The 20,435-nt window shown below is 45.9% G+C and overlaps 1 pseudogene; it reads left to right on the top strand.

Moving 5' to 3' along the window:
* The first annotated feature begins 6,646 nt into the window (after positions 1-6,646).
* Positions 6,647-15,964, top strand: LOC144783223 (uncharacterized; annotated as a pseudogene).
* The last annotated feature ends 4,471 nt before the right edge of the window (positions 15,965-20,435 follow it).

Here is a 20,435-nt window from a genome sequence, read left to right as displayed (position 1 = left end):
CTTCTATCACCTCACCTATTGTGTCATCCAAGGTTTCCTCAAAGAAATCTTCTGGGGCTAAGGACATTTCTTCAATTCCCTCAAAATCATCGTCAACGACTATTCCATCGACGACGATTCCATCGTCGACAAAGTCGTCATCGACGAAAGCCCCATTGACGTCGAAGTCATCGTCGACGAAAGCCCCATCGACGTCGAAGTCATCGTCGAGGAAGAGCCCATCGACGACGAAGATCTCGTCGACGAAGAGCCCGTCGGCGAAGAGCCCGTCGACGAAGAGTCTATCGACGACAACCTCGTCGACGACAGCCCCGTCGACGGTAATCCCATCGACGACAGTCACGTCGACGAAGAATCCGTCGACGTCAGCCCCGTCGACGGCGGTCCCGTCGACAGTACCACCGCCGCCGACGATCCCCTCGACGACGAGTCCGTCGACGATGAGCTCGTCTACGGCAATTCCATCAATGAGCCAGCCGCCTCCAGCCCATCTTATCAAGACGTCGGAATCGATGAAGAGTCCAGTTATTACCAAGACGCCACCTTCAAGAGTGGCATACACTCATTTTCAGTTGAAGACCTATCATAGGCAGGACTATTCTAATATTTTCCCGCTATTACCATCGCACATTTTGGAAACATATGTGGAAGAAGAGGAATCGGATGAGGATGATGGAGACGAAGAAGGTCCCTTTGGGATTGCACGCCATCCATCAGAATTATGAATAAAATGTCAGGAAGAGGATGAAGATGAGGTTATGCAGGTGCATTCCTATCAGGAGGATTTGTCTACACCTTTCTATAGGCAACCATACAGAGCTCCACTTTCGGATGAGATGAGTCATCTCCCTCCTTCTTTGGTTCAGGACTTACAGGCCATGTTGGCGGGCTATCGCCAGAGGTTCCCGCCTACACCGTCCACGCCAGTGGTACCTTCGGTACCAGCAGACGTACCCAGGCCTCCAACACCACAGGCTCCAGTGTCGCCAAGTCACACTGTGGACCCCACACCTCAAGAAGATCAGGATACTTCCTCTTCAGATGAAGATGGTAGAGAGGAAGGCGAGCTGCCTAATGACAACACACCTGAAGATCCATGGGATGAATACATAATCCCCATGCCTTCACCTCCCTTGCCGCAACCCTCGGGTTCTCCACCGGAGGACATTGGCGGCTTTCACAATATCTTGCAAAGGGCTGCTACAAGATTTGAACTGCCAGTTACTATTGAGCAGTCGGACTGCTTTTTACACGACTTTAAAGAAGGGCATAGTAAGATCAACAGGGCTATACCCATTATAGATTTCATTTGGAAGGAAGGTCTTAAGATAATGAAGACGCCCGCTTCTATCCCTGCAGTCCTTCCTCGTATTGAGAAAAAGTATAGAGCACCGCCAAAAACTCCATCTTGTCTGGTGGGCCATCCACGTGCGGACTGTATAATATCTCAAGCTGCTCAACAGAGGTCCAAGAAACCATCTACTCCAATCTCAACACCACCAGACAAAGAGGGCAGGAGATTGGATCTTATAGGAAATAAGTTCTCCACCAATGCTGCGGCTTCCATTAAATCAGCACATTCCTTGGCAATCCTTGCCCGCTATGACCGACAGATGTGGTCGGATCTGTCAGAATTCATAGATCTGATACCGGAAGATCATCAGCAGGAAGCACGTAAAATAGTGCTGGAAGGAGAGAGGGCGGCATCAGAAATAATAGACTGCGCCCTAGACATCACTAACACTAACTTTAGACAGTTATCAGGTGCTGCGGTCCTCAGACGACAGGGCTGGCCCAGAGCAACCTCCTTCAGACCGGAAGTGCAAACAAAGATCCTAGATATGGCTTACGACGGGGATTCACTCTTCGGTAAGCACATAGATGACGCCCTACTTACCATCAAAACGGATACTGACACCGCAAAATCACTTGCTAACCTGCAAAATAAGAGAGGCTCTTTTAGAGGGGCAAGGGGTCGTTGTTTTTCATCTAGGGGAAATTACCACAACCAACAGAACAGGCAATACCAGTCTCAGTACAAGCAGCCGTATTACCAGTCTTCATACAGGCAATCTACCTCCAGCAATTTCTCTCGTCAGGGAGGAAGACGAAGATCAAATAATCAGGGACGAGATTTCAACAAACGCCAATGAACTATGCCGGACACCAGCCCAACATCCTCCCCTCCCTGTGGGCGCAAAGATCTCCGCCTTTTACCAGCAATGGCGGAACATTACATCGGATCAGTGGGTCCTCGACCTAGTAGAAAAAGGACACACTCTGGAGTTCTTAAAGAAACCACCTACAACCCCGCCCAGGGGTCACCCTCCCCCTCGTCTTCACTTACTGTTCAAAGAAGCCCTAAACATGTTTCGCAAGAATGCGATAGAGAAGGTTCCCATCTTGCAAAGAGGAAAGGGATTCTACTCTCGCTTCTTCCTCATAAAGAAGAAATCGGGAGAGTGGCGCCCGATTTTGGATCTGCGCAAACTCAACAAATTCTTGAAGAAACAAAGTTTTTGCATGGTGGCGTAGACAGATGTGCTCAATTGTCTCAGCGAAGGGGATTTTATGGCTTCTCTGGACCTGGAAGATGCGTACTTCCATATCCCTAAACACCCCAAACATCGCAAATACCTGCGATTTACAGTGGCTGGCATCCACTTTCAATTCAAGGTGCTCCCATTCGGGCTGAAATCAGCACCAAGAATATTTACCAAATGTTTAGCCCCAGTTTCTGCAGCACTGAGGTCGCAGGGAATACAACTCTTCCCATACCTCAACGACTGGCTGCTCAAAGGACCATCAAAACAGGCTACAAGACAAGCGGTCAAAAGCTCCCTCCGTCTATTCTCAAACCTAGGGCTCACCCTCAATGCAAAGAAATCACAACTGCAACCCCTTGAGGTGTTAACCTTTCTGGGAGCTTCACTGGACACCCAACAGTGCAAGGCGTTCTTGTCTCAGGAACGGCAGAACAAACTTCCCAAAAACTAGCAAAACTAATCTCAACAAAAAAGTCACTTTCTGTCCGAACATATGCGTCTCTTCTGGGGATGTGCTGTTCAGTGATCAGCCTAGTCCCCTGGGCAAGACTCAGGATGAGGCCGCTGCAAGAAGAATTGCACCGACAATGGCGACAAATAGGAGGGTCTTTCGACGATCGCATAAAGGTGACATCCAGAATGAGGCAAGCTCTTCAATGGCGGTCAAAAGAAAACAATCTGTCACCGGGCCTCACTTTTCTCCAAACCCTTCCGGAGTTCATCCTGACCACAGACGCATCTATGGAAGGTTGGGGAGGTCATCTCCAGGACCTCCAGATCCAAGGGCATTGGTCTCACCAATTTCGGCAGAGACATATCAACAGTCTAGAGTTAAGAGCCATTTTCCTGTCTCTGCAGGCGTTCCTGCCGAGAATTGCAAATTCCTCAGTGCTGGTGCGTAAAGACAATACCACTAGCATGTTCTACATCAACAAGCAAGGGGGGATGAGATCTCTCTCCCTCTCGCAGGAGGCTCAAGAGATGTGGCAGTGGGTTATACAACACGACATAACCCTCAGAGCGGAGCATGTGAAGGGGGTGCAAATCTCTCTAGCCGACAACCTCAGCAGATCTCTCACAGGTTGCCACGAATGGGAACTGGAACAGGATCAGGTGAACAGGATCTTTCGGAGATGGGGCACGCCAACTCTGGATTCTTTGCGACTCGACAGAACAACAAATGCCTGTACTACGCCAGCAGATTGCCTCAACGGGGGTCAAAGGAAAATGCCCTGTCCATGCCCTGTCTCCGAACTCAAAAATCTTGGCGTCTGGTTGGATTCCAAACTTACCTTCTCGTCCCACACTAAGAAGGTGGCATCCATGTGCTTCGGCATTTTGCGTGGTTTGAGGCCTATCCTCAAATTTTTTGATGCCCCTACCCGCCAGATGGTGATCCAAGCTAGCGTACTATCGAGGCTCGATTACGCGAGCTCACTGTTCTTGGGCGCCAACCAGGCGGAAGTCCTGCGACTTCAACGGGTGCAGAATGCGGCAGCTAGGGCCCTGGTGGGCCTGCCGCGCTTCTGCTCAGCCCGTAGTACAATTTTCAACTTGCACTGGCTGCCAGTAACCAGACGTATAGAGTTCAAGGCCCTCTGCTTTGCATTCAAAATTCTTAAATTTGACACCCCCATCATACTTCAGCACCTTTTGTCCTTGTACACTCCTTTGCGCAGCCTTCGTTCTGCCGGCCAAAATCTGGCACTTGTTCCTCGTTTCCAAAAATGTAGATTGGGTGGCCGGTCGTTTACGGTCTTGGCCGCTAAACTATGGAACACACTCCCGGCCTACATTCGCTCTCTGGAGGACCTTTTTGCTTTTAGGAAAGCTGTCAAAACTCATCTTTTTCCTCTGCCCTATTAATCACTCCCTACTTTTTCTGTGTTATTAGTTATGTTACCTGTTCTAGACATAGCGCCGGGACGCCCCTTGGCTGGGGCAGCTGTGCGCTTAAAAATCCAAATAACATAACATAACATAACATGAGATGGTCAGGAATCTATGCTTACGCTTTTCCCCCGATTCCTTTAATACAGAGGATACTGCAAAAGATGGAGAGGGAACATTGCACTCTTCTCCTCATTGCTCCTCGCTGGCCGAGGCAGTACTGGTTCCAAGAACTGCTCCTGCTATCTCAGCAGCCTCCAATTCATCTCAGACCGACAATTTCAATGTTGACAAGGGAAGGAGGTCAGATTTTACACCCGGATCCTCAATCGCTTCACTTGCACGCCTGGCTCCTGACTTCTTAGAGTTTAAGGATCTCAAGATTTCTGCAGACTGTAGAGAGATTCTGTCTCAAGCCCATGCTCAGAGTACTATCAGAACGTACCGTTTTAAATGGAGACGATTCTGTAGTTGGCGTGAAGCAAATAATATACATCCGCTCCAGGCCCACCTGTGGATATCCTTCCTTACTTGCTATCGCTAGCCAAAGCAGGCCTAGTATTCTCTTTTATCAAAGTACATCTGGCTGCTATATCCAGATTCAGAAAAAGTTCAAACAAGGCATCACTATGCTCTTCCTCATTGATAAAGCAATTACTCAAAGGATTATTTCGGGCTTTTACTCCAATTCGACCTCCACCGCCGGAATGGGATCTCAATATCGTTTTGTCCCAGTGAATTAGGAGGCCCTTCGAACCTATTCACAAAGCTGAACTAAAGTTCTTAACCTGGGAAGTGGCTATTTTACTAGCTCTCACTTCAGCCCGGAGAGTTAGTGAGATTCAAGCTTTCACAATTTCCGAGCCTTTCCTTCATTTCTCTAAGGATTATGTCACCCTAAGAACCAATCCGAAGTTCATCGCTTAGGTACCATCTCAATTTCATATAAACCAGCCGGTAAAGTTAAAGACTTTCTCCTCAGATCCTGTCACACCGGCAGAAAAGGATCTGCACTCTCTTGATGTGAAACGATGTCTAAAGTTCTATCTTCAAAAAACTTAAGACATAAGAAAATCTAACCAGTTATTTATTGCTAATGGTCAGGTCACTCTAGGACAAGCTGTGACGAAAGCAACGATAGCCAGATGGTTATCCTCAGTAATACAATTCTGTCACAAAAAAGCTAACAGACCTTTAGTCAGAAAGGTTGAAGCACATTCCACCAGAATGATGTCGGCGTCAACAGCCTTATTTGCTGGGGTCACGCTGGAGGACATTTGCAGAGCTGCTACATGGAAGAGTGTCCGTACATTTACAAAGCATTACTGCTTGCAGTCGGCATCAAAGGATGATACAACAGTGGGACAAGCAGTGCTGCAGCATCTTCTTCATTAAGGTTAAACTTTTAAAGGATCTCTCAAATCATATTCGTGACATAAGATTATGCATGATATACTGTAATGTATTGCTTGTCAAATGCTGTTTTTAATATGAACTATGTTATCTGAATATAATTATTTTCTTTCAGAAGGTTTCTGGGTATATGTATAGTTACATTTTTAGTGCTCTACAACCTTCCGGTTGAGTGGGGGATATGTAGAATTTTATGTCAAGAACGGAGGCTCCTATTATGCCTTCTTTTCTTACTTTATTTTAAATAGCAGCAAGATAAGTAAAAAACCACAATACCCAGAAGGCACAGCAGAACAACTATTGGCCAATGGGATTGAATAAAACAAACAATAGATCAATCATAACCAGAGTAGTATATATGGCCAGTTCTGAGCGCGAGTAGTGCTCTTTTCTTGCTGCTACGCAGTCAGATAAGTCATGTTTACTACTTTCTCTTATATGTACGGTTTTATTGTGCATTTATTGTGTATTTACTGTATTACGCTCTTTGGTGATATTCGAGCGCTCCTCGCGCTATTTTGCCTGCCGTAGCGGTTCCCGCAGTTGGGTCCGTTTCCCCCCCTCGCGCACTGCAGCGTGTGGTCTCTCCCACTGCGCTCGCTTCCCGCTTCGTTTCTCATCACCGGGTTTTCACTCAGGGGTGCTCTGTGTGGCTCCTGTTTCTCGGCCGGCCTCCTCGCATCTATGGACACGGTGCCCGCCCCCAGGGGAGTGTTTCCTCTCATTCCGGTCTCGTACACGCCCATTTCCTCAAGTTCTTCTCTTTTAACCCTTTCCTCTGCCAGTTCAGGCTTATAATGGAGATTCCAAGCTCACCAGAGCTGGATAATGATGAAAGTGAAGCTTTTAAGACTGACCTCAGTCAGTTCATCAATAAGACTGTGGAGACAGCTGTTGAGGCTTCCATGAATCGTGTTTCTAAACACATGGAAAATTCCCTCATGAGCCTCATGACCAAAGCTGTGGCCCATTCTGCGGGGGAAAGCAGAAAGCGTAAACTGGTACCTTCCACTTCTCTTTCTAAAAATGTGTCACTTTGAGTCGCGAGTCCGCCTCGCATACGACTGAGGACGCGGTTCCTCCCAGGCCTCCTAGCAAGGAGGGGTGTAAGGTTACTATGACAAAAAGTAAAACCAAGGTTAAAAATGTGGAGGTTCCTATGAAGCTGGTCATTGACTCTATTCCTGACATGGATGATGATGATGATATGGGTGACACTGATGACCTGGCAGACCTTTTTCAGTTTGTTGATCCTCCTTCCCCCAAGAAAGCTAGATTCTATGCTTTTGCGTCACAGCCCGTGCTTGACTCAGAGGGCAACCCTATGTTTGATCCCTCGTCCATCAGACACCCCAATTCTACGGGATGGTTCCCCACTCCTCCATGTGGGAGAATATATATCTTCAAAGCTCCGTCTTCCCTTGGACAAGTCTGTTAGAGCAAAACTCAAGTCCGAATGCCCCAAACCTTCCTTACCTTGTCATATTACTGTTACTCCTTCCATAGATCAGCCTCTCCTTACTTTCTTTTCGAAATTCGGCAAGGACCCTCGTAAGGGCATTGACAGAGCTTGGTCCACCTGTCAGGACAAGCTATTAGACGTTGCTGGTCCCTTCGCCCGGGTTCTGGACATGGCGGAGACAGCTCGCCTGGAGGGGTCTGACCTCAACCCTGAGGAAATTTCTCTGTGGCTTCAAAGATCCTTTTGCCTATTAGGCAATGCCAATGCCGCACTCATTCATGAACGCCGCAAGGGCCTCTTGATCAAGTTAGATCCAAAGTTGGCGAACCTGGCTTCCCAGGATCCTGGTGTGAAGGCTGATGGACTTCTCTTTGGTGATTCCCTTGTCAAGGATCTCAGCCGCTATGTTTCTACTTTTGCTTCCCTAGACAAAGCCCAATTCTCCATCAAGAAAGTTTTCACCCCTCGGGTTTTTGGCAGGGCCGGCAGAGACAGGAACCGCTCTTCCGGCCGCGGTTATCAAAACCACGGTTCCAGAGGTGCAGCCAATTCCGGCTATCAGGAATACAAGCCACAGTTCTACCCCCAACGAGGTCTTGGCTTCCGTGGCCGAGGACAGAAAGGCTTCCGTAACAACAACAGCAACGCCAACATTCAAGGTAAGCCCCTCAACTCCGATTGGAGGTCGTCTAGCTCTTTTTCTTCACAGGTGGCGCTCTCTCACAGCAGACCCTTGGGTCCTCAATTCTGTCCAAGGCTATCTCATAGAATTCTATTCTCCTCCTTCCCAGACTATTTTTCCTCCTCCATTGTTTTTTTCCGCAGACATAGCTCTGCTCGTTTCACAAGAAATCCAAAATTTCCTTCTCAAATGAGCTATCCAAATCGCTCCCTTCGATCCCTTCAAGATGCCTATCTCTCGATTCCCATTCACGAATCTCACACGAAATACCTACAATTTCAGTGGCTCGGTGTCACCTACCCGTTTTGTTCGCTTCCTTTCGGACTTTCTTCCGCTCCTTGGTGCTTCACCAAGGTGATGAAACCTGTGGTGTCTTACCTTCGGTCCCTAGGTATTCGCCTCATCATTTATCTGAACGATATCTTGCTCATGCACACTGACAAACAGACTCTTCTGTCCAACCTCAACGTCACTCAGTCTCTTCTCCTCGAGCTTGGCTTCCTTATCAATTCCGAAAAATCCATGTTAGTTCCTTCTCAAAGTATAGAGTTCCTAGGCTTCCGCGTGGACTCTTCCACCGCATCTCTTTATCTTCCGCAAGCCAAAGTTTCAGCCATTTGGTCAGAGTTATGTCAAGTTCTCCGTCTCTCCGAGGTGTCTCTTCGTTCTCTTGCAAGAATCGTGGGCCTTTTGTCGGCCTCTATCCAAGCCATCTTCCCCGGGCCTCTTCATTATCGAGCCCTGCAACGTTTGAAGATAAGACATCCCTGCCAAGGTCTGGCGTATTCCGATCTCATTCAGTTAGACCAAGAGTCCCGTATCGAGCTACAATGGTGGATCGACCATTTAGATGCGTGGCATGGAAGAACGATCTTCGTTATGGCCCCAGATCTTGTCTTAGAATCAGATGCCAGTCTGTCGGGTTGGGGCGCCCGATGTGGTTCAATCTCGACTGGAGGTACATGGTCTCCAGAGGAGTCGTCATTGCACATCAATTGTTTAGAGATGCTGGCAGGCTCATTTGCAATTCGCAGACTGGCAAAGAACAAAGCAAGCTGTTCCATTCTTCTTCGGATGGACAATGTTTCTGCGGTCCGCTACATAAACCATCTCGGTGGCACAAAATCCAAACCTCTCGCAGAACTAGCAAAGAGCCTTTGAGAATTCTGTCTCCAACACAAACTGTCCCTTCGAGTGGAGTACCTGCCAGGCAATCTCAACGCCATTGCAGATTGGCACTCTCGTTATCTCAGAGATTCAAGCGACTGGAAGCTGCTTCCCTCCGTCTTCCTTTCTCTCTCCCAGAAATGGGGCCCCTTCTCTATCGATCTTTTTGCTTCTCGTCTCAATTCCCAACTTCCCGCTTTCTTCAGTTGGAGACCGGATCCTCTCGCTCTGGCGACGGATGCCTTCCTTCAGGACTGGTCCCTTCACCTCAATTATGCTTTCCCTCCTTTCCTGATGATCAACAGAGTACTTGCCCAGGTTCGACGCCAGTCGACCTCCTTGGTTCTTCTAGCTCCTTTCTGGCAGTCTCAAATCTGGTTCCCTTCGCTCCTACAGCTAGCTGTGGATTTTCCGGTGCTTCTTCCCTTCAGCGAAGATCTCCTCCTAGACCCTCTGGGCCTTCCCCACTTCATGATCCTGGACCGATCCCTAGTTCTCTCAGCTTGGAAAATTTCCGGTCTTCCACTTCTGACGTCATTATTTCACAGGAAGCTTCACTCTTTATCAGCCAAGCTTGGGCCCCTGGCACTTCCAGAGCCTACAAGTCAGCTCGGACTTTATGGTCAAGCTGGTGTCTGGAACGGTCTGTCGATCCCTTTTCAGCCCCTGTAAGTTTTGTGGTTAACTTCCTAGCTTTGGATGCCAGTGCTGGCAAATCTTATCGCACTGTCAACCTTTACAGATCAGCTATTTCTCTGAACCACTGTCCCATTGACAATAAGCCGGTAGGTACTCACCCTTTGGTGTGTCGCCTTCTTCGAGGAGTTCGATTCTCAAAATCTCCGTTGGCTAAGTATTCCTTTTTATGGGATGTTAATTTGGTTTTCAAATTGTTTGTTTCATGGCCTGACAATGATGCTCTCTCCCTCAAAATGCTTTCTGCCAAACTTACCATGTTATTGTGTTTAATATCAATCACACGTGTCTCTGATGTCAAAGCTTTGGATTTGTCTTCCAGACAATTTTCGTCTTCTGGTGTTTTGTTTCAGGTTCACAGGCGTACCAAAACTAATTTGAAATCTGTGTTTTACCCCTATTTCCCTTCCCAACCACAGCTCTGTGTTGGTCAATGCCTAAAAATCTACGAACAGGAAACTGCTGATCTCAGGTCTTCCTCTCATTCGATATTGCTCATTTCTTTTCGTAAACCCCATCGTCCTGTTTCCTCTGCCACGTTGGCCCGTTGGGTACGCTGGATTATGTCCCTCGCGGGCATTTACACTACCGCTTTTAGTGCTCACTCCGCTAGGGGTGCTATGGCCTCTAAAGCCTTTTGGGCAGGCTCTCGTTTGGAGGATATCCTGAAATCAGCAGATTGATCTAATGATACTGTTTTCAAGACATTTTATTGTAAACCTGTTGTTACTGCTTCTTCGTTGGTGGTTAATATGCGTTGAACAAGCATAATAGGAGCCTCCGTTCTTGACATAAAATGTAGATTTTCCTAGTATTTATGACGGAAAGTCTTAATTTTATTACAGACACGGAGGCGAGTATTATCCCACCTCTGCATTTACTAATTGATGTCTGTCTTTCCCACCCTTAGGAACTCCGGCTTTGCCACCAGCCTCCACTTAGGACTGCGACTGCTTCTGTGGACTGTCTTTCTTCATCTGGACCTCCGTCACAATTCCGCTGGACCTTCCTCCATCGTTATCCTGCAGTTCTGGTTTTCCTTCAGGATTTATTTGCTTGGATTATGACTTTTTGCATTTTGTTTGCTATAATTCCACTGTTTATGCATTCTTACTGACTTTCTCGCACAAGAAAAGAGGACTACTCGCGGTCAGAACTGGCCATATATACTACTCTGGTTATGATTGATCTATTGTTTGTTTTATTCAATCCCATTGGCCAGTAGTTGTTCTGCTGTGCCTTCTGGGAATTGTGTTTTTTTTTACTTATCTTGCTGCTATTTAAAATAAAGCAAGAAAAGAAGGCATAATACTCGCCTCTGTGTCTTTAATAAAATTAAGACTTTCCGTCATAAATACTAGGAAAATCTACATTACGCTTTGTCGCCCACCTTCCGCAAACAACAGATATGGTTTTACTGCTTGCTATTCTGATTCAGGCATGTGAATCTATGAAAGATACCCCAATACTGGATAATAAAACAAGTAACTACCTGTAACTACGGTTATCAAGTATTGGTACCTTTCATAGATTCACATGCACCCACCCTCCTCCCCGGCAGAGCAGTTCTTTATTAGGGATACATACTTCTCACTTGTGCTGGGAAAATCTGAGGAGAACTGCCTCTACTGGGAAGGTTCTAGAGGGTGCTGACAGCTGATTGGTTGGAACTCCTTTTTCAGTTCTTTTCATATAATGAGGTAGATAGGCTGCTAAGTTGTGGGCCTTTTGAGGGGTATAGTCTTGACAGCCTACTACAAAAAAAATTTCTACGGCACTGCTTTTGTATATATTGTTACTGTGGGACTCCCGCCTCGGCGACAGGGAATGATTCAGGCATGTGAATCTATGAAAGATACCAATACTGGATAACCGTAGTTACAGGTAAGTAACTGCGTTGCATGAAATGTAGGGGCCTATTTATGAGGCCTTTTGCATTGCTCTTGCACCATGCAACATGTTGCAAGAGCAACGTAAACCATAAGGCATATCTTTGAAGCCATGGAAAGCCACCTTGCGTGGCTCTGAGTGGCTCTAAAAAACCGGAGTAACACAACGCAATTCAAAGAGCTGCCTTGCATTGCTCTGCCATGGGAAGGAGTTCCATGGGCGTTGAGTGGGTATTCCCATGCAACACCCATGGATTTTAAGGCATACCCAGATTTATAAGAACTTGTAAACCTGGGAGTGGTCAAAATCTTACAAATCTATTAAAGTTACAATTGATATCCGGGAACCACTGTGATAGCAGTTCTTGGAAATGCTAGAGTTGTCCGCAGGGTGGAAGACATCTGTAAAAACGGTGGAAGGAGTACCCTCGCAATAGCAAGAGTAAAGCTCTCCATAATGATGATAGTAATTACTCCATCCCACGATAACGAAATCAGCTCCTAGTAGCAGCTCCTAGGTACAGGATCTGCGAATAATGTTCAGGGAAGGCTGTGAACAGTAATAAGATTTGTAGTGAGATATATACAAAGGCAGTAGGAGATTTACTAATAAACTGATACCTATAAACTGTCAGTAGATTATTGACATTACAATTTCAATACATAGCTTCCATTAATTTTAATGCAACTACCCATAATTCTCAATCGCCCAGCCTCTGGCTGAGAATGGATGGCGAAGGAAAACGTGTACATTTATTCTTACAACTTTCTGAAAATTTAAAATATGGGCTTGTAAGGTTTCCCAATTTTCCTGCATGCAGAGACAGCCTCAGTATACCATTTGTAACGGTTATTTCATTATCACTTCTATAAAACTGGAGGTGGCGATTTTGAAGAAAACTGTTGATTGCCCAAGAAACATAGTAAGTGTGTTATATGTCAATACCTTTTCATTAATTGTATAATTATACAAACGCGAGTGGTGATGTGACCATCAGTATGAACTCATTTCAAAGAGTCATGATCATATCTAAATATAAATAATATATTAAATAGGAGTCTGCAATCCCTGTTTGAAAACCTGTTTATATTTCTTTATCACAGACATACTTTTATTCTTCATGATGGCAACCATGCTATCCCTTTCATATGAATGAGCAAGTCACCAAGTAATTAAGTGCTTCTCTTCCATTGGATACTCATCAATAGTCATAAGCAGTGAATTATCCCGCCCATTTGCAGGACCCCGGAGCTTATAACAATATATATACATATATATAAATATAATAAATAACTATGCAGTCCTATAAAATCCCAACTAAAACAGGGGCAAACAGCCAGAAAATAACTCAGCCATACTTGTATAGTAACACATTACTTAAGAAAACTTGTAATAGAGACCATACACTCAAATGGTTTCATACAAGAATTTCTTTATTTTCCAGAACAAGGAAAAAAACACAAGTTTTTGAAGGCAGTTTGGCCCATAGCCTGCATAGGAATTACTGTCCTGGGACAGAAAAGAAAACTGGCCCCTCGCCTTTAAGACTTCCAAGAATCTAGGCACTTTGCCTTTAAGAACCTCAGAGAGCCCTATGCTCCCAGCATGCACCACAGGTGACAGTTAGGTCAGTTCTTTTTTCCGACTCCTTCTGTGAGGATCCTGGAGCTTGAGCTCGACAGTTTTTTTTACTTTTTAGTCAGAAATTGTTAATTTTCTTGCTGTTTAGCATTTCTCTTGTGCTGGAAGAAGATTTTTCTTCTTTTTCTAACAGAAACTTGTCATCTTTTTCTGTCAAAATGCCAGCTCTTTTCAGAAATTGTCCATCTTGTGGAAAAAAGATGGCTAGATCAGATCCACACTCTGTGTGTATCGCCTGTCTTCCTTCTTCTTATAAGGTGGACTCTTGTTATCATTGCCAGAAGTTTTCTTCAAGAACACTCCGTGATAGAGAGAGGATTCGGCTTCAGGCGGTGATGGAGAGAGGAAAAACACGTCCAGAAAGTGGCCTTGGGGATCAAGAGCCCTCCTCTCATCAGAAACATCGACACCTTCTGCAGCCTGCCTCTACTACGTCGAGAAAAAGAAAGATTCCAGCTTATTCGCCGTTGCAGCCACCGTCGAAGAAAAGGCATGAACAGTCTCCGACGTCGAGACGGCGTAAGTCTCCGTCGTCGAGAAAGGCCTCGACGTCGAAGCGTCCTGCTTCTGAACCGAGGAATGGCCAAGGTGTGGGTCTATCGATGTTGAAACATGTATCATAATCTAGAGCCCCATCGACGTTGAGACACTCTCCGTCACCTCATCGTAGGTCGACATCGAGAAGCTTGCTGACGTTGAAGAGACACGAAGACCTGTGGACGTTGAGAGTAAGACACAGTTCGACGTCGAGATCACCACAACGTCGACGGCGTTCGACGTCGAAGTCTCCACGACATCGACGGCGTTCAAGGTCAAGATCTCGGCGACGTCATGCCAGATCGACGTCGAGGTCTCCTGTGAAGACGTTGAAATCTGCACAGCCCTTGACTCCTAAAGGGCATCATCGTGATTCGACGTCGAGGGAGGGAAAGTTGTCGACTTCGAGGCCATTGACGTCGAGGGACAAAGAACATGCTGGGGCCTCGGAGGAGGTCGCCGGTGCATCTCGTTCTCCCTCAAGATCTTCGTCACCTGAACTTAATATTGTACAGATTTCACCGGAGGGCTCTCCGGAAGTTGGTAAAGATCCTCGGCGGAAGAAGGCTAAGTCCATCAGCAGTATTAGTTCGGATTACTCCTGTACCTACTCTCCTTCCTGTCTCTCAAAGTCTCGAGTTCGAACTCCTCGGAGATCTCCACGAAGATCGAGGACACCCACTGTGGTATCTTCAAGAAGAAGAACTCCACCAAGATCACGCTCTCCATGATCCCGTCGGAGGCATTCAATGGACAGATCTAGATCCTTGCATTCTTCTTCAAGGAGGAGTCCTCGAAGACCTCGCACTAGGTCTACTTCGTCTTCCAAGTCCTCTAGGAGAGATTACTCTCCTACTTGTACTTCTACACCTCCATCACGGGTTTCACCAGTGGACGATCTCACTACCTTCAATGAGGTGTTATGTCGAGGAGCGAGCAAATTAAATATAGTGATGTTGGTCCCTAAGGTATCCACCACGGTGATCTTTGAAACCCTACATCACTGTTCCTCAGCAAGGCCTTTGCTTCCACTTGTTCCTGGCATTATTGATCTTGTCACTCATACTTTTCTTACTCCTGCAATAGTGGGGTCTGTGCCTTCGCGAATAGCTAAGAAGTACAAGGCTCCTGATCAGGACCCATTATTCCTTCGTTCAGATCCTCCCCCAGATTCCATCATTGTGGCAGGGGAGAGAAAAACTCGGTCATCGATGTCTTCATCCTCCGCTCCCCCTGATAAGGACAGCAAAGTGATGGATTCCATGGGAAGAAAAATGTGCAACACATCAGCCTCTTTTATGAAGGTATCCAGTGCGTCGGCTCTATTGGGAAGATACAACAGGTCCTTCTGGGATTCCATGGGTCGTTTTGGTGACAAGCTTCCTAAAGAAGATCCAAAAGATTTTGGAGAAATCTTGCAAGAAGGAGGTCTTGTCGCTAATCCAGTGATTAGCGCCTCAGCGGATAGGGCTGATTTGGCTGCTCACAGATACGCTCATGGTATCTGTTCAAGACGGGCTGCATGGCTACGACTAACAGGCCTTAAACCAGAAGTACCGTGATAAATCACTAACTTGCCTTTTGATGGTTCTTCTCTCTTCTGTCCTCATGCAGATGAGGAGATGACAAAAATGAAAGCGGAATTGGACACAGTTAAGGCAGTTGGTCTCGAAAAGGAGAAAGACTTTTGCAAACGTTTTCGTCCCAATGATAAACGTCAATTCCAGCAGAAAGGTCAGTCAAACCAGTGGTCGTCGCAAGGTCAACAGCAGCAGCAAAGGTCTAATTTACAACAGAGACGTCCAGGGAGAGGAAGAGGCAACAATAGTCAACAGGCCTCTACCTCAAAACAACCAGCGAAACAATGAGCAGTTACTTCCTCTAAACGTGTTGTCCACTCCGGTAGGAGGAAGTATCGTTAGTTTTCTGGAGGAGAGGCGCAAGATAACAAACGACAAGTGGGTGCTAAATATTGTAGAAAATGGATATCTGCTACGTTTCAAGACTCCTCCTCCTTCCATCCCTCAGAGGGTTCTCTGATCGTGTCATCCCATACTTCTAAAGGAGGTACGCAGTCTTCTAGAAAAATAAGCCATAGAACGTGTCCTAATTCATCAGAAGCGCCAGGGCATACACTCTCGTTACTTCCTGGTCAAGAAAAAGAGTCCTTCTGTGGAGTACAGGCCTATTCTGGATCTTCGCATCTTAAACAGATACATAAGGAAGTAAAAGTTCCGGATGCTGGCTCTACACCAGATCTTCCCACATTTACATCCAGGAGACTGGATGTGCTCCATAGATTTGCAGGACGCTTATTTCCACATTCCAGTGTCCAGGAAGCATCGAAAGTTTCTCCGTTTCAAAGAGGCTCAGCATCATTATCAGTTTCGAGTTCTGCCATTTGGACTTAGGTCAGCACCAAGAACGTTTTCAAAGTGCATGGCAGTGGTGGCAGCTTTTCTGAGCAAACAAGGTATTTTCATTTATCCATGCCTCGACGACTGGCTTCTGAAGAGTTCCACTCCATCTCTTCTTCAGTTGCATCTGTCTGTCACTCTTCACATTCTGAACAATCTGGGTCTTCGAGTCAATTACAAGAAATCGATTCTCAACCCCACTCAGAACATTCACTATCTGGGTTCGTCTCTGGACACCATGGAAGGAAACGTGTGTCCTTCGAGGAGAGGTTCATATCTATCAGGAAGAAATCTCAAGAGCTTCTTCAGACTCTTCTCCCTACGGTCAGACAAGTGTCCTCTCTCCTAGGGTCCATGGCCTCATGCATCTTCATTGTCCCCAAAGCGCGATTACACATGCGTCCTCTTCAGCAGGCTCTGGAGGACCAGTGGGCGCAGGCTTCAGGGAAGTGGGGGGATCGGATTGCACTTTCACAGTATGCCAAGGACTCTATCAGGTGGTGGACAAGGAGAGCGAATATTCTGCAGGGGGTTCCTTTTCACCAAGAGACTCCAACACAAACTATCGTGACAGACGCCTCAATGCAGGGCTGGGGTGCCAATATGGATCACCTCCAAGTGCAAGGTCGGTGTTTGGACACAGAGAAGGGTTATCATATCAACTTCCTGGAACTGAGAGCAGTCCAGCTGGCTCTCAAATATTTCTTCCCGTCTCTGAGATCCAACTCCCTCTTGGTTCAGACAGACAACACCACAAAAATGTTTTACCTGAACAAGCAGGGAGGCACCAGATCCAGAATTCTGTCCCAGGAGTCGCAAGCAATTTGGAAGTGGTTACTGGTGAGACATCTGACCATCAAGGCAGTTCACGTCCCGGGTGCCCTAAATGTTCAGGCGGACTTCCTCAGCAGAGAGTTTGTAGAGGCGCATGACTGGGTGCTCAACAACGACGTTGCTCTCGACATTTTTCAACACTGGGGTTTTCCAGACATAGACTTGTTCGCAGACGCAACAAACGCCAAATGCCCCGCCTACGCATCCAGGTTTCCCTAACCAGGTTCGAGCAGGAATGCGCTGCTGATGAGCTGGTTCCAGAACTTGCTCTATGCCTTTCTCCCACTGCCTCTCATTCCAGTGGTGATCACCAAATTTTACAAGACCAACTCCAGGATGATACTGATAGCTTCGTAGTGGCTGCGCCAATGGTAGTACCCGGACCTTCTGCAGCTCTCCGAAGTTCAACCTCAGAGGCTGCCCTGCTGTCCAAGAGTCAAGGGAGAGTGTTCCGTCCATGCCTTCCTTCGCTGCGGCTGACAGCATGGCTCCTGAAGTCAGATGACTGTATGAACATCCTCAAGGAGGCTAAAAAACCTTCCACTAGAGCCTCCTACGCTTTAAAATGGAAGCGTTTCTACATCTGGTGTTTGAATAATGGGCATGACCCAGTCTCTGGACAGGAACAAGTCATACTGCCATATTTGTCATATCTGGCTAAGTCAGGGCTGTAATTTTCCTCCATCAAGGTACACTTAGCAGCCATCACAGCGTACAGAAAGTCTCCTACACAGGGCTCTTTCTTTAAGATGCCAGTGGTAAAGGATTTTTTAGAAGGACTAAAAAAGCTGTATCCACCAGTGCGAGCACCTTTTCCTCCGTGGGAGCTCAATGTGGTCTTGACCAAACTGATGGGAACACCTTTTGAACCAATACATAAGTCTTCTTTGCAGCACTTATCTTGAAAAGTGGCTTCCTTGGTCGCAATTACCTCTGTTCGTGAATTGCAAGCTCTGTGCTGTAAGGAACCTTACACAGTATTTCATGCAAATAGGGTGGTTCTTAGAACTCACCCTAGTTTTCTGCCAAAGGTGGTGTCAGAGTTGCACATCAATCAAGGAATCACATTACCTACTTTCTTTCCCAATCCTTCTACTCCCCCTGAAAGGGCCTTACATTCTTTAGACCTTAAGCGGGTGTTGAAGTTCTACCCAGATAAAACTAAAGGTATTAGAAAGACGGACAGATTATTTGTCAATTATGGTCCTATTAATACGGGCTTAGCAGCCTCTAAGCGGTCCATCTCAAGATGGATAGTTTCTTGTATTTCCTTGGCTTATCAGTTAGCTAATAAAGTTCTTTAAGGAAGGCCTAGAGCTCACTCAACCAGAGGAAAGGCCTCAACTACGGCTCTCCTCAGAAATGTGCCCATAGCAGAAATTTGCAAAGCAGCCACATGGCGGTCTGTTCATACTTTTTCTTTCCATTACTGTTTAGATTCAGATACTCAGACAGATGCGCAAGTAGGTCAAGCATCTCTGAGGAATCTGTTTGGTTGATTGTTGGTACCTATTACTTTAAGATTGTTTTTATTTCTAGTTCTACATAGCTAGTCTGCGAAGTGTGGGGTATGGGCTTGCTATTCTATTCACTGCTTATGACTATTGATGAGTATCCCCTGGAAGAGAAGGATAAGTTATTTACCTGTAATCCTAGTTCTCTTCCAGGGGTATACTCATCAAAGTCATAAGCACCCCGCCCTCTTCCCCGGTCTAGCAATGTTTAGTACTGGTTTTAAAATATATTTAATTTGCCTTTACAAAAAGAACTGACCTAATTGTCACCTGTGGTGCATGCTGGGAGCATAGGGCTCTCTGAGGTTCTTAAAGGCAAAGTACCTAGATTCTTGGAAGTCTTAAAGGCGAGGTGCCAGTTTTCTTTTCTCTCCCAGGACAGTAATTCCTATGCAGCCTATGGGCCAAACTGCCTTCAAAAACTTGTTTTTTTCCTTGTTCTGCAAAATAAAGAAATTCTTGTATGAAACCATTTGAGTGTATGGTCTCTATTACAAATTTTCTTAAGCAATGTGTTACTATACGAGTATGGCTGAGTTATTTTCTGGCTGTTTGCCCCTGTTTTAGTTGGGGTTTTATAGGGCTGCAGTTAGTTATTATATTTATATATATATATATGTATATATATATTGTTATAAGCTCCGGGGTCCCGTAAATGGGCGGGGATAATTCACTGCTTATGACTTTGATGAATGGTGATGGTGTGATTATGTATTATAATGATTAAAATACCCTCTGCTATGCCTTACAAAGTTTTTGTAAGTCAATCCTCGGTAGGGTAAATTAACTCCTCACTGATTTTAATATCCCTAAGATATATGACATAGGACATGTTATCCCACATGTCATTCCACCCAAATCGAACAATGAATGTGACAATGCAGTTGTAGATGTGACATTTCCCAAAGTTCACTGTGTTTTGATCCTAAGATCACACAGAGCTCCATCAAGCAGTATCAATAGTCCATGTTTACACAAAACCAATGACAAAGCAATTTTACGAGTAAGAAAATAAGTTAATGCTTTCTACCATGTGGGTACATACATGCTTAAAGATAATGAAAGATTGATGAGAATGTCCCCTGATTATCACGATTACATTGTTCCGTTCGGGCTGTAATAAATAGGAGCTTTGCTGAAATGTCTCACCAGTGTCAAGAGCCCTACATTGTCCTCGTTTTACCACAAAAGCAGTGTTACTTTTCTTTTGTTTTGTTGATCCAAGAAGAAATACATAAATCCTGGCGGGATTTACTAGACATTCACAGAACCCAACATAGCAAGGGCACATTCTGTTCTGCGTTGCATGAAATGTAGGGGGCTATTTATGAGGTCTTTTGCATTGCTCTTGCACCATGCAACATGGTGCAAGAGCAATGTAAACCATAAGGCATATCTTTGAAGCCATGGAAAGCCTCCTTGCGTGGCTCTGAGTGGCTGTAAAATACGTGGAGTAACACAACGCAATTCAAACGGCTGCTTTGCATTACTCTGCCAATGGAAGGAGTTCTATGGGCATTGAGTAGGTATTCCCATGCAACTCCCATGGATTTTAAGGCATACCCAGATTTACAAGAACTTGTAAACCAGAGGATGTGTCAAAATCTTAAAAATATATCAAAGTTACAATTGATATCCGGGAACCACTGTGATAGCGGTTCTTGGAAATGCTAGAGTCGTCTGCAGGGTGGCAGACATCTGTAAATATGGTGGATGGAGTACCGTTGCCATGGTAAGAGTAAAGCT

Source organism: Lissotriton helveticus, chromosome 9, assembly GCF_964261635.1.
Source record: "Lissotriton helveticus chromosome 9, aLisHel1.1, whole genome shotgun sequence".
In the NCBI taxonomy this organism is placed as follows: domain Eukaryota; kingdom Metazoa; phylum Chordata; class Amphibia; order Caudata; family Salamandridae; genus Lissotriton; species Lissotriton helveticus.
The sequence above is the reverse complement of the archived record's forward strand: the minus strand, read 5'-3'. Positions and strand labels throughout refer to the sequence as shown.